We start from the raw sequence: 14,198 nt of genomic DNA, 5'->3' as shown, positions 1-14,198 counted from the left end.
AACTATTTGTGGATTGTCTTTCTTCATTTTCATAGTTCCTTAAAATAGTACCAGAGTAAGTCTAGATTATAGATGGGTGATTTGCAAAATACTCATCTAAGCTACCACTGTGTTCCAGGTGGGTTTTTTTTTGCTCAATTCTTTAAAAGTTATTGTAATTAATTTATTTTTAGTTATAATCCATACAGCAAAGGGCAAAAATAGCAAGGATACAGCTTGATAAATTTTACATATGTCAACACTAGTGAAATCACCAAAATATAGACTATTTTGAGCACTCAGAGGGCTGTCTCATGTCCTCCCCTACAACCCTCGGAAGTGACCACGACTCTGACTTTTGTCAGCCGGGACCAGTTTGGTCTGTTTGTGAACCTCACACACGTGAAATCCTACAGTCTATTGTCTTTTGCATTCCATTTCTTTTGCCCAACATTATGTCTGTGAAAACCATCTTGTTGTGTTTCTTACTTTTTAAACTATACAATTTCCTCTTAAAGAACTCAAAAACCTTGATGATTAAGGCTCATCTTTTGTAGGAGACAAAATTGGAGAGTTGAAACTAAGCTAAAACTCCATGCCTTCATTGACTCACTCAAAAAATCCCACCATCTCACATCGTTAGAGGAAACATAATGTTTTGCAATACCATGTAAAGTTTGAATAATTCGACTCATAATTTCAGTAGAGCTCTTTATTCATCAATTATTAAATTCAGTGGCGTGTCCACTTCCAAGCTAGAAGACAGACGAAAATCTACATGGCTGATAAAATTTTCATCACATAAGTTCATTGACTTCTTGAGGCCATAAATGCCGATTTGACTTCAGTCTCATTTAATAAACAACGTCCACGGGTTGATGTCTGAACAGCTATTTCGTACATCAACAGTGCAAATGCAGCTGATAAAAGAAGAGGTATCCTGGAATTCCCTGGTGGTCCAGTGGTTGGGACTCTGTGCTCTCACTGCCGGGGCCTGGGTTCCATCCCTGGTCCGCGAGCTAAGATCCTGCAAGTGCGGCCAGAAAAAGGATAGGCATCCACCTTAGATGGTCACAGAGGTATTTGTCGTTGTGAAGCAGAGAAAGACCTTAGGTTTTCCTGAGGTTCTTCATAAATGCAAGTGACCTCATGACCTGGGGCGAAGACCTGCCAGCGCCAGATAAAGGGAACAAGAGTGGTGAGCAAGGTCACCCAAGGTCGGCCAGCAATAGCAGAGGAGCTGGCCCTCCGGCTTTCCCTTTGGCCCTCTATCTATTGGGCAACACTTCCTGGCATTGAATTTCTCTGGATGGCATAACTCTTAACAAAAACACTCCAATACACAGCAGAAACCAAGCTTATAACAGAAGTTCAAAGAACAATCTCCACAAATACAGTGTCAAGATAAATTATTAGTCAATTAATACACTCTAATCATACAGACTAGGTGATAAGGAGGTAATAAGGGGTAAACCCCAATTCAAGTTAGTTTCAGCAAACCATGCTCGAGGCTTTCTTTAGGGGATATATCCAGAAGTGAAATTGCATAGGAGCATAGGGGGTGTGTTTTTTTAGATTTTAATAGCTACTGGTACATTTTGCAGGGGTGCTTTTGATAACCTCTCTTCCCCCTTCCTTGTATTTGGTTAGCATATGGGGCTGGACCTCTACTTTACCCTATATTGGTGGCTTCATTTCCACCCTGTGCTTTATGCCACGTCATCTTCCCCAATGGGCTTGCCCTGCATCTAGACTGTTCTCTGCTGGAGAAGGATGGAGTGTCTGAAACCCAGACTAGATGCATCATTTCTTTCTCACTGGGCACTACTTTAATGAAGCAGGAACCTATGTATAGGTGGCAATATAAGATTTACCCAGGAGCAGATTTTAATTGAGATCTTATTGCACCTAGACAGCTTAGGCCACGGTTTGTAAACCCAGAAGCCAATGGGTGCTGTATAGGATGGGTGGGGACCTTGGGGACCTGGCTAGCTCATCCTGATGAAGATGGTAGTGACTCAACAATTTTCGAAAAACACAGTCAGGGGACAGAAAGGAACCTCACAGACCGTTTAGGAAAACCTCTTTTACAGATGAGGTTAGTGAGACTCAGAAAGATTATTTATCTTCTCAATGACACAGCAGTGAGTGACAAGAGTCCAGAGCTTCTAGTACTCTTCCCATCACTTTGCAGCACCTGCGTGTGCTGGTTAATCTCTTTGTTTCACTTCCATCCCCCGCAGGGCCATTCCACTCTCCCGTTCTCCTGCTCTGAGCCCTGGGTCACCTCTTAGGGGCTCCTTTGTTCTTTGGACTTCGGTTGGATTTGGCCAGTGGCCAGCACGACCCGAGGAGTGTAGGGAAGGGGAAGAGAGGGGTTACGGTATCTCCTCCCCGTTTCCCCTCTGCTCTGGGCAATGTTTCCTGGCAGTGGTTGTATCCCTTCACAACCACGGCTTCTGCCAGGAGGTCCTCCTCCCTGGAGCAGTTCTCACCTGTCTCCTGGGACTATTCCCTTTGCCTCTTTAGGTCTGGGGTGTTAATGGCTCCCACTGTTGTGTGTCCCTGGGTGCTTCTTGCTCTCTGGTGAATTCCGCCTGTACCACTGTGGAAGGCTCTTCTTGAATCCATCTAAGTTAGATGGTTACCCGCCAGGAAAGTGATGTCCACCTGTGTATGTATACCTGGATGGAAAGCTAAGTGAGAGTGAAAAGTTAGTTTTGCATTTTAATTTTTTCATGGAAAATGTTTCTTCTACTTCATTTTGTATGGCACAAGCAAACACTCCTCGGAAATATTAAAAGTCTATCTCCCAAGATATATCCAAATGGTCAATGAATATACGAGCCTTGCCCAATTTAATTAGTCATTAGGGAAATGTAAATTACAGCCACCCTCAGAATGGCTAAAACAAAGAACGCAGATAATTCCAAGTGTGGGTGAGGATGTGCAGCGACTTGACCACGCATGACCTGCGGATGGAAGTGTGAACTGACACACCACTACCCTGGACAACAGCTTGGCCATGTCAAATAAAGCCGCCATGTCCATACTCTATGATCCAGCAATGTCACTTTAGTACACTCGTTAGAAATGCACCAAAAGACATATGCCAGGATGCTCATTCACAGCAGAGCTCTTTGTCACAGCTAAAACAAGGCAACCAAATTCCCAGCAATAGTAGAATGGATTCTGGTCTATTCACATCATGGAAATGCAAATCTCTGCGGCAATAAAAATGAATGAACTGCAGCGACATGCAACCGTGTAAATATCACAAATATGATGTGGAGTGAAAGTACAAAATAGAAAAAAGTACAAAAATAGAAAAAATTCATCTGTGCTGTTAGAAGTCAGGGTATGGCTACCCTTGCTGGAGAGTTGTGTCTGGAGATGGGGAAGGTGCTGATTCTCGATCTGGGTCCTGGTTACAAGAGTGTGTTCAGTTTGAACTGTATACTCTTGACATGCATACTCTTTTTTTATATACCTCATACTCTTTTTTTTTAATATACTTCAATAAGTGTTTTTATACTTCAAGAAAACCCTCTTTCCTCTTCAAATCTGTAGGCCGGCAACCACCTGAATCAACCTAACATACAAGTTCGAATTGGAAATGGTGCTCAGGTCCTGCAGAAATGTCACCTTAAGTAGTTTTAAGCAAAATGCAATGTCAAAACCTGATATTTTAAAACTCGCTGTTGTGTTTTGATGGGATTTCGGACATGCCACCCCAAAATACGGCACCTTGGCATATTGAATATTTTAAGCTGAAGGAATTTGAGAAAATGACAAAACCAAGACGGTCACTCGGACCTCCTCCCCCCTAACCCTTCCCTGGAACAGGCTATAATACCTTCCTGTGAGAGGTGCCCCACGCCCCCCAGAAGAAAGCAACATCCTTTTCTCCAAAAATAAAGGGACACTGAAAAGACTCCTAGCAAACAGGCCTTGCTAAGTTCCTGCAGTTATTACAATTCCTCATACTCCGTAACCTATCATGTTCCTCCACGGCTGTCCACGCTTCATCAAACCCAGCACTAAAGTACATAGATCTGTTTCTTTGGGGCTTCATTTCCTTATAAAGTTTCCCATGTCATGTAAAACTTATATTAAATAAACTTGTCTGCTTTTCTCCAGCTCATCTTCATCAATCTAGTTTTCAGACCCAGCCAGGGACCCTAGGAGGGTTGATATGTATAGGGTTAGCCAAAAAGTTCATTCAGGTTTTTCCATAACATCCTATGGAAAAACTGGAATGACCTTTTTGGCCAACCCAATACATACTCTTTGACCCAGCAGCTTCCCCTATGCCAGCAAATTACTCAAAAACAGAGGCACAAGATTGTTTCTCTCACAAACATGTGGATATTTCAAATCCTGTTGTAAACATTGCTGCAAGTAAATGGCTATACTGGAACCAGCATATTATTGGGAACAAATCCAGTTATAACATGTGTGCACTCTTTGTAAATTCTGGATGTCCACCGCCAGAATAAATGGAGTTATTTGGACATTGTATGGGCCTATACAATTCCCGCTGTGCTAATTGTATACAAAGTGGGCCCAGATAGCTATTTTTAGAAGAAGTGTTAAGAGTTTTGGTCTAAATATCTGGACTCTTTCTTCAGCAGATTTGGGTCATTGCTTGGACGGGAGGAAACCTGAGAGAAGTCGTGTTGGGGCTCAGAGTCAGACTGAGGTTACAATAGTGGGAGGGTCAGTTTCCCGATGGCAGGAAGCCAGGGTACAGGGGGAGCCACTGAGACACCTAATCTTGTCAAAGACAACTCTTAGAAATGTTCACTCCGAATCACAGTCATCTATCTATGTGCCAGCCACGTCCAACTGCAGAACCAGGGAAGAAAGAGAGGAAGGACAAGCCAGCTTGGCTCAGAGCAGAGCAGGAACTATGCAGCGTCTGTAGGAGGGCCAGGAGATGATGGCAACCACACGCATGTGCCAACTTATGCTGGGGTCTACTTTTTACAGCTAAGGTTGGAAGCAGAGCCGCACAACAGCTACATCAAACAGTGAGGTCACAGCCGAGGAACTGGGGTGCAGCAGTTTATTAGCAGAGCACTGCCAACTACCACGTTAATTAGAACATTAATGCGTGATGGAGCCTTACTACATTTCCCCCCAAATCTTGGTGTAGCTTTCCCACATTCCCATTTGCAAGAGGACAAAGGCAAAGTAAGAAAAACAAGGCAGGAGAGGAGGACAAGAGGAAATATAGTGGAGAGTGTCACTAATTGCATTTTTACCTACTAAAAAGTAAAAACAAATGTTTGCCTGTTAAATACTCTGAATAATTTAAGCATTATGAGAAGTACAGCAGTAGGAGCACAAGTGACAAATGATTAATCCAGAAGGCAGGGAGGGAGGAAAGGAAGCGGGGGCAGGGAGGAAAAAGAAATTGACATAAAAATACATGATTGTTACATGGGAGCATCTTACTAGGGGTTAATCTAGAAAATAAAGACTTCATAAATCGAATCCTTTTTAAATGCATTTGAAACAGTGTGACAACTAGTTTCGCAGATCAAAAATCTTCGGGTAGTATAAATACTCAATGACTATCACTGTAGTACTACAAGCGGGCATTTTGGACAGAAAATTTTTAAAACTTCCCATAGAAGGAAAAATTAAGATCCTGAGTGATTCTATAAATTGCTTCACACACACAAAAAAAATGCATTGAAGTAAATGGCAGCCTTCCTATAGGCATAAAGATGTGGACTTAATATCTTAAACGTTTTATTATGAACCTTTTAGTCCGAACAGACTTCTTTATAAATCATATTTTTACCCCCTTTTCTAGTTAAAGTTCAAGAGTTGAATTTTCCTCCTTTGACATTTGTTAGCAGGGATTGTTCATTCATAAAGTTGTAGCAAAGTGTCTGAGGTTGTTGGAAGGGTATTAAAGTCACATGGCAAGAAAGGTGACCTGCGAAATTCCTGTTGGACTAAATTTGTGAAAAGAAAGAAGGAAGGAGGAAAGACAGTATCAGGTATCTTTGTTCCTTTAATTTGCTGATGACAAATGATTGCTGCCAGGAAATTGTTATATTGTCCCCGGTAACCTTGAAAGGGGCAGAGTGACTCAAAAGTTGACCTCCCACGTGGGACACAGGAGCCTTTGGAATGAGACTTGAGTCTCAGCTTCCAGACACAAGAGAGGAGAAAGCAGACCCACTTAGCCATCTAGAGTGTGACGTTCAAATGCTTTAAAACTGTCAGCTCACGGAAACCAGATTTTCTTTGGTAGCAAAGGAAAAACCAGGAAGCAAGGAGTTCAAAACAACTGAGAAAAGAAAATCCACTCACAGGGATCATAGCCCTGTGACGGTTTAGTCACGTGACCCTGTGGCACTGACTTCATACTCATGCTCTTCCTACTCTCTTTTTTTTTCTTGTCAATTTTCTTAAAATGTATACTGGTAATTGTGGCATGATTCAACTGTGTATTTTGTTTTACCTTTCCCCCAAACATTTCGTATATTGTTGCATAGTCACCAGAACCATTATTTTAAACAGCCACAAAAAACTTCATCGAGTGGGTACCAGAATGCTCCATTCTGGGCATATTTTTCTATCTGCCTTGGTCTCCACCAGAGAACTTGACTGTAGTTGGCCAGAGAGAGCCAAACTCATGGAAATAAAGTCCAAAGAACAGTTCTCCTTGGAACCAGCTGGATCTTGCACCCCTCCCCACTCCCCGAGGACTGGAGAATGCTGGGTAGGGTGGGTGGAAATGAATCACAGAGGATGCTTAGCTTTACATCCCACCCTGAAGGGCTTTGGTGACAGTGAAACAGCAGGTGCGGTGGATGCCCAGCCCAGGGCAGGTCATCAAATGCTAATTTCCCCTTTCGTGTTAATTAATGAGAACAATTTATATGCCAATACTTTATATCAACCTACTTTATTTTATAGGCTTTCATTTTTAGAGCAGTTATAAGTTCACAGCAAAATTGAGCAGAAAGTACCAAGATTCCCCTCATATCCCCCCAAAAGCATAGCCTCCCCCATTATCAACATCCCCCACCAAAGTGGGACATTTGTTACAATTGATGAGCTTACACTGACACATTATGGCTGAGAGTTTATAGTTTACTCTTTACAGTTGTACATTGTATGGGTTTGCACAAATGTATACTGACCTGTATCCACCATGACGGGATCATACAAGAGTAGTTTCTCTGCCCTAAGAATCCTCTGTGCTTTGCCTGTTCATCCTTTCCTTCCCCTCAAACCCTGGCAACCATGGGTCTTTTCACTGTCTCCATAGTTTTGCCTTGTCCAGAATGTAGTATAGTTGGAACCACAGAGTATGTAGACTTTTCAGTTTGGCTTCTTTCACCTAGTAATATGTATTTATGTCTTTCCATGGTTTGATAGCTCATTTCTTTTTTACCATTGAATAATATTCCATTATCTGGATGTACCACTGTTTATTTACCCATTCATCTACTGAAGGATAGCTTGGTTGCTTCCAAGTTTTAGCAATGGTGAATAAAGCTTCTGGAAACATCCGTGTGCAGGTTTTTGTGTGGACATAAATTTTCAACTCTTGAGCAAATTGAGATTGCTGGATCATATGGTAAGAGTATGTTTAGCTTTGTAAGAAACCACCAAACTGTCTTCCAAAGCGGCTGAACATTTTGCATTCCCTCCAGCAATGAATGAGAGTTCCTATTGCTCCACGTCCTCCTCAGCATTTGGTATTGTCAGTGTTCTGGATTTTGGCCATTCCAAGAGGTGTGCAGTCATATCTTTTGTTGCTTCAATTTGCATTTCCCTGATAACAGGAGATGTGGAGCATCTCTTCATATGCTCTTTGCCATTTGTATCTTTTCTTTGGTGAGGTGTCTGTTAAGGCCTTTGGCTCATTTTTATATGAGGTTCAGCCTGCCTTTTTTTTTTTTTTTTTTTTTTTTATTTATTTTTGGCTGCGTTTGGTCTTCATTGCTGCGCGTGGGCTTTCTCTAGTTGCGGCGAGCGGGGTCTACTCTTCGTTGTGGTGCGCAGGCTTCTCATTGCAGTGGCTTCTCTTGTTGTGGAGCACGGGCTCTAGGTGTGCAGGCTTCAGTAGTTGTGGCACGTGGGCTCAGTAGTTGTGGCTCGCAGGCTCCAGAGCACAGGCTCAGTAGTTGTGGCACACGGGCTTAATTGCTCCATGGCATGTGGGATCTTCCTGGACCAGGGATCGAACCCGTGTCCCCTGTATTGGCAGGCAATTCTTAACCACTGCGCCACCAGGGAAGTCCCTCAGCCTGCCTTTTAAAGTTAGTGTCTCACTCTCTTTGGCCATATATGTGGACTAGAATCACCAAATGTAAAGAAATATTTGTGGGAAATTTTCCTGGCATAAAGGAGCCCTTGACTCTTTCCAAATTGCTCCTCTGCCAGCTCTCAAAAGTTCCTTCCATGATTACCACCCCTAAAGTGACCACAGTCAGATACTGACACCAAGGATGGAGATTAAGTTATTCCCATCTTTGCCCCACCCTCCCCACTCCCCGCCCCCCACCAGCCTGTTCTCACCTCAGCTGCCCAAGGGACTGTGTTGAAAACGAATTCATACTGCACTGCTCCTCTGTCCAAGCCCCTCAGTGGTCTGTCCTGGCCACCCCAGCCTGTAGCTGCAGCTCTAACACACCAGGCACACTCCCAGCTCAGGGCTTCACACCTGAGGTTTCCTCTGCCTGGAAGGCCCTTCCCCACTGGTGCCAGTGGCCCCCTCCCTCCCTCCTTCCAGACTCAGCTTAGGTATTGCCCACCTACTCTGCTTAAAGCTGCAGCTCCCAGGTTTTCTCCACCTCACTCTTTGCCTTGCTTTGTCCTTTTCTGTTGCATCTATCACCACCTGACATCTTCTGTATTTTGCTTATTTATTCATTGTCGGTTTTGCACAACAAGACAAGAAATTCCCCCAGGGGAGGGGTCTTTGTGAGTGTGGTTCACTGCTGTTCTCCCAGCATCGAGAACAGAGCCCAGCTCTTATGGGATTCTCAACAAGTATTTGTTAAATGAATGAGTATTTTAAACAAGTGATTTAGTCATCATTTTGAGACTTCCATTGGGTCAGATGTTACTTAGAGACACATTAAACTTGCCCTTGAAATCCACGCCATCAAACCATCTTGTAAGTGAGACCACCATACAAGATGCTCTGATTATTTCAGTAAAGGAACTTCGTTGGCTATGACTCAAAAGGGTTTTTCCAAAGCTCCCATTCTTTGCTCTTTTCTTATTTGCTTAAGACAACCTGCCATGAGTCACCTCAAGCAATGAGAATTTTTTCTGAAAGTCTTTCACATAAAGTACATATCTCTGTTTTTCCCTTTCTCAAGAATTGAAACTGAGACCAGTTTACCAGAAGTCAGAAGGCAACTCCACGGCTGTGTCCCCAGAGGTGTTCCTCCCCTACTCTGCTCTCCCAGGAGGAGTATAGCTTCCCGGGGGGAGGATTCACCAGGTGCCCTCGGTCTGGGACGTTATAACAAAGTGTTGGAATCAAATTCAAGTCAAGCAGAGATAGTATCACTGTTTTCCTTTGAAATGTCAATGACAGAGGTTTATAAGAGGAGAAGCTTCAAGAAACTGGGCAGAAACCTGTGGCCCACATTGGCCGCCCTGCCCTCCACCCTCTCTGCCTCCCTGCTGTGCCCAGGGACCTCATTTCCAGTTGGCGCTCCCTGCATTGCCACCGAGCACTTCCTGCGACAGGGTAGAAGCACCAGGGAATTGAGACCCCTCGGGAGCAGCCCTCAAACAACGGCTGCCATAGATTGGTGTATACAGGTGCCAACTCCTCCCCTTCGGGGGTAACTCGAGGGGCATCTTCCACACTGGGGCTAAGCTCCACTGCCCACCGTGGAAGCTGGCTTGATCACGGCTTTGATGGCAACCTCCGCCCTGGGTCCCTTCTGTGCTGGCCGGCCTTCACGCCTCATAGAAGCTCTCTGCACTCCAGTGCTTGTCCCCTTTTTCAACCCCTTTTCTTCTCTCTCTCTCTCCTTTTTCCTTCTTCTCTCCTGCTTTTTTAACACCCCACACTCTTCTCCCCCCACCACCCCCTCACCTGTCTATTTCTTCCGTGCCGTGAGATGACAGCTCACTGAGCTGATTGCAATCCCCGTGTTGCTGCTGGTGGTTATTTTTATGGAAGGGCACCTCTGGCCATCGGGAAGGGCTTGGAAGGATCAGGACATTATTAACAGAGTCAGACAAGGTAAAATGTGATCTCCTTGCCTGCGGGAGCCTGAGCTCACTGAGAACCAGGCCAGGGCAGCCTCCAGAAACGGCACAACTGACTTGCAGACACGTGGAACAGTCTTGGAAAGGCAGAGCACAGGGCAGCTCAGTTAGAAAGTCCATGAAAGCAGAGCCAGACCCCTCCCACTTAGGGAGTGACCATCCTCTGCACATTGTCAAGGAACCTGACGATTCTTGCTCTGGGGGCTTCAGTTTGCAGGTGGTGCCCAAGAAGCTAGGATTGCCCAACCAGAAAGTTTGATCCTAAAAAGGGAGATTATGAGGCAACTGCTCCGTGAACTCTGTATTATTGAGCAAGACATAAGTCATTTCAGCCTAGAGCAAACTATGACCTATCCCTGCGACCTGTGGCTTCCATTCACTGCCCTGTGGTGGCTCTGCTTTTACAGCCACTCTTTGGTAATTTGTGTTTTCTGAGACTCAGATTCGGGAAGGATGGAAATCAATGGAAAGAAATTGTTGGAAGGTGATAGTATTTGTCAAAAGTGTGGATTTGATCTTTCATATGTTGATTTCATAAACTGTATGTTTCTAAAGACATGGATGGTCACCAGAGCAACACCCAATACCTCCCATGTCCCCTCAGTGTCCCCCATCTCTGGGCATGCCACCCAAAAGCTCCCAGCTGTGAACCCCCAGGACCTCCTGGGACTCTGGAGACCCTCCATCCTCAGGAGTGGCCCTCCACCCACAGCTGGTGGGAATTGCTTAATAAAGACAAATATCATATGATGTCACTTATGTGTGGAATCTTAAAAAATGATGCAAATGAACTTAACTTACAAAACAGAAACAGACTCACAGACTTTGAAAACAAACTTATGGTTACCCAAGGAAAGGTGGGGAAGGGGAGGGAGAAATTAGGAGTTCAGGATTAACATATACACACTACTACGTATAAAATAGATAACCAAAAAGAATCTACTGGATAGCACAGGGAACTCTACTCAATACTCTGTAATAGCCTAATGGGAAAAGAATCTAAAAAAAACCAAAAGAGTGGATATAGTTATATGCATAACTGATTCACTTTGCTGTACACCTGAAACTAACACAATGTTGTAAATCAACTGTAAGTGAATATAAAATAAAAATTTAAAAAAAGACCCCAAAAAACTTGCCCACTGGTGAAGGTCACTCTGAGGTGGGCTCCACGAGGTGCCCCAAAATTGCCCCACAGGAGCGCACCCGTGAGGCCTTCGGTAACTTGTCAACTACGCGGCCTTTACTGGCTGTTTCCTCTCCTTGACTCTTGTCCCCTCTCCCCACCACCATTTCCTAAAGTCACATCAAAAATAAACATTTGCACCCTGGTCATTGTCTTAGGGTCTCTTCTGGGGGAACAGAGACTACGATTGACACAGAACCCAGAGGTCTCTTTAACACTGAAATTATGCGAACAACTGAAATTCTAGTGATGGAATGAATTTAAGAATGTTTCCACTGATACTCTGGTTTGAGCTCAGATATATTCTGTTCAGGGGCAGCACCAGGCAAAGAGGTGAGGCCAGAGGAAAGTTTGTTTACCAGGTGGCCTCGCCCTCCGATGATGTGCCAGGTGTCCAGCGTCCTCACCTTGCTCTGGGCGACCCTCAGGTTGTGCTGAACGCCATCCATGGACCCTCCTCACTTTGCAGATCCCTCACTCCAGTTCCTAAGTCCTATTCTGGGTCTTCTCAATGCTCCCTCTGACCCCATCAGCACCTGTCATCCTGTATCCATGAGTCCTGTGGACAGGACGTAATTTGTGGGTCTCAGGATTCATCCCCTCGTGCTGCCCTTGAGACATTGGAGGTCTGACCACAGCTGCCGTTCCCTGGTCTCCTAACAACAACTGCCGTTGTTTCAGTGCCCCCGGGTGAGAGGGTCCTCATCTGAGCCTCAGGGCACCCATCAGGGCGGGAGCCCCAGCAGGTCTGGCACCCAGGGACAGCCTGATCTGGCTCCTCCCAACACAAGTGGACTCCGAGGAAGTACCAGACCATATACAGTAGATGAAATATCTAAGTACCAAGAGCTAGCATCTGTTTCCCTCTCCTTGATTCTGGGCTGGCCATGTGACCTGCTTAGACCATAGCATGTGGCGGAAGTGATGTGTCAGGAGCCTTGCCTGCTTCTGCTCTCACCACCTCTCATGGCCTCACCTGAGAACATTGTGCTGGGACAAAGCTGAGGATAAAAGACACCAGAGGGGGAACCTGAGTCAGACCAGCTGCCCCAGCAGAGCCCTGCCCTGGGCAACCTGCTGGCTGAATCTGGCCTCGAGAGTAAGCCCAGGTGAAGCCAGCAGAAGACCTGCGCATCAACCTACAACTGTAAAACATCAAGTTGTTATTGTTTGAAGCTACTAAGCTTGGGGGTAGTTTGCTATGAAGCAATAGATCATTGAATCACCATTGGACATGGGATTTCTCTTTCTCAATGGCTACTGGAGGGTCAATGTAGGACCACCCCAAAGTGCAGAGGCATTAACACCTCGTGAGGGAAGCAGATGAGTGGAAAACAGGAAGGATTCACAATAGATGCTTCTCCCTTCCTTTCCTTTCTCCAGGCTGTTCCGAGGTTATGTGTTCTTCATGGCCTCTCCGGGAGAGCAGAGGCAAGGCTGAGCAATCAGCTGCACTTTCTAGAGCAGCGAAGGTCAGCTCAGCAGCGTGCTGCACACTGGCTCCCTTTCTCCCCTCACTCCTGCTGCCCTGTAACCGCACCTCCAATAGAGCCTGGCATTGCATCTTCATCTTGGGCCCACTGCCTACAGAATCAAGGTTAGGATATCCTGCTGTCTGTCCCCTGGCTGTGAGCCCTTATGCCTTTGACCGAGGCGATTTCCACCAAAGACAGTGCCATTACCCCTAAAGGGTCATCTCAACCACAGTGCAAACCTCTGGAGACACTTATGGACAGATATGGTCTCTTATCACTTACATCACTACAGAAGGCCGTTGACTCTGCTCATGAGACTAACTTCACCATGTTGTTGTCTGGATGTGTAACTGAGTTGAAAAATAGCAGAAGGGAATTTGAATGAGAAACAATGAAATAGTCCAGATTTGTTTAAAACACACATAAACACACACACACACACACACACACACACACACACACACATTTACTATCCTTATGAAAGAAATTACATAGTTTGTATTAGTTTCCTAGTGCTACCCTAACAAAGTACCACAAACTGGGTGGTTTAAAACAGCAGAAATTTGGGAGTTCCCTGGTGACCTAGTGGTTAGGATTCTGAGCTTTCACTGCCACGGCCTGGGTTCAATCCCTGGTCAGGGAACTGAGATCCCACAAGCCACACAGCAAGGCCAAAAACCAACCAACCAACCAACCAAACAAACAAACATAAAACCCCAGAAATTTGTTGTCTCATAGTTCTGGAGCCTAGAAGTCCAAAATCAAGGTGTGGCCAGGTCCACACTTCCTCTGAAACCTACAGGGAAGACCTCTTCCTTGTCTCTCCCTAGTGTCTGGTGGTTTGCTGGCCAGCTTGGTTTCCTCTGTCTTTAGGTACATCACTCCTCTGCCTCTACATGGCGTTCTCCCTGTGTCTCTTCACACTCTCTTCCCTCCGTGTGTGTCTGTCCATGTTTCCAAATTTCTCCTTTTTGTAGGGATACCAGTCAGATGGAGTAGGGTCCCCCCTAATGACCTCATTGTAACTTGATTACCTCTGTAAAGACCCTATTTGCAAATAAGGGTGTGTTTTGAGGTACAGGGCTCCAACCTATCTTTTGGGGGAGACACAATTCAACTCATAACATAGTTTGAGAAACATTTGGAAATAGGAACATATCTGACAAGACTTTAATAAAAACTGGATTGGAATAATTGCTTTTCATTTCCTTTTTAAAAAATGTCCAGTTAAGCTATAAAACACAATCTTTCAACAAAGTTCAATTTAACTTAAAAATGATTTTCATGAATGA

This window comes from Balaenoptera physalus (assembly GCF_965194825.1).
Source record: "Balaenoptera physalus genome assembly, chromosome: 16".
NCBI lineage: Eukaryota > Metazoa > Chordata > Mammalia > Artiodactyla > Balaenopteridae > Balaenoptera > Balaenoptera physalus.
The sequence above is the reverse complement of the archived record's forward strand: the minus strand, read 5'-3'. Positions refer to the sequence as shown.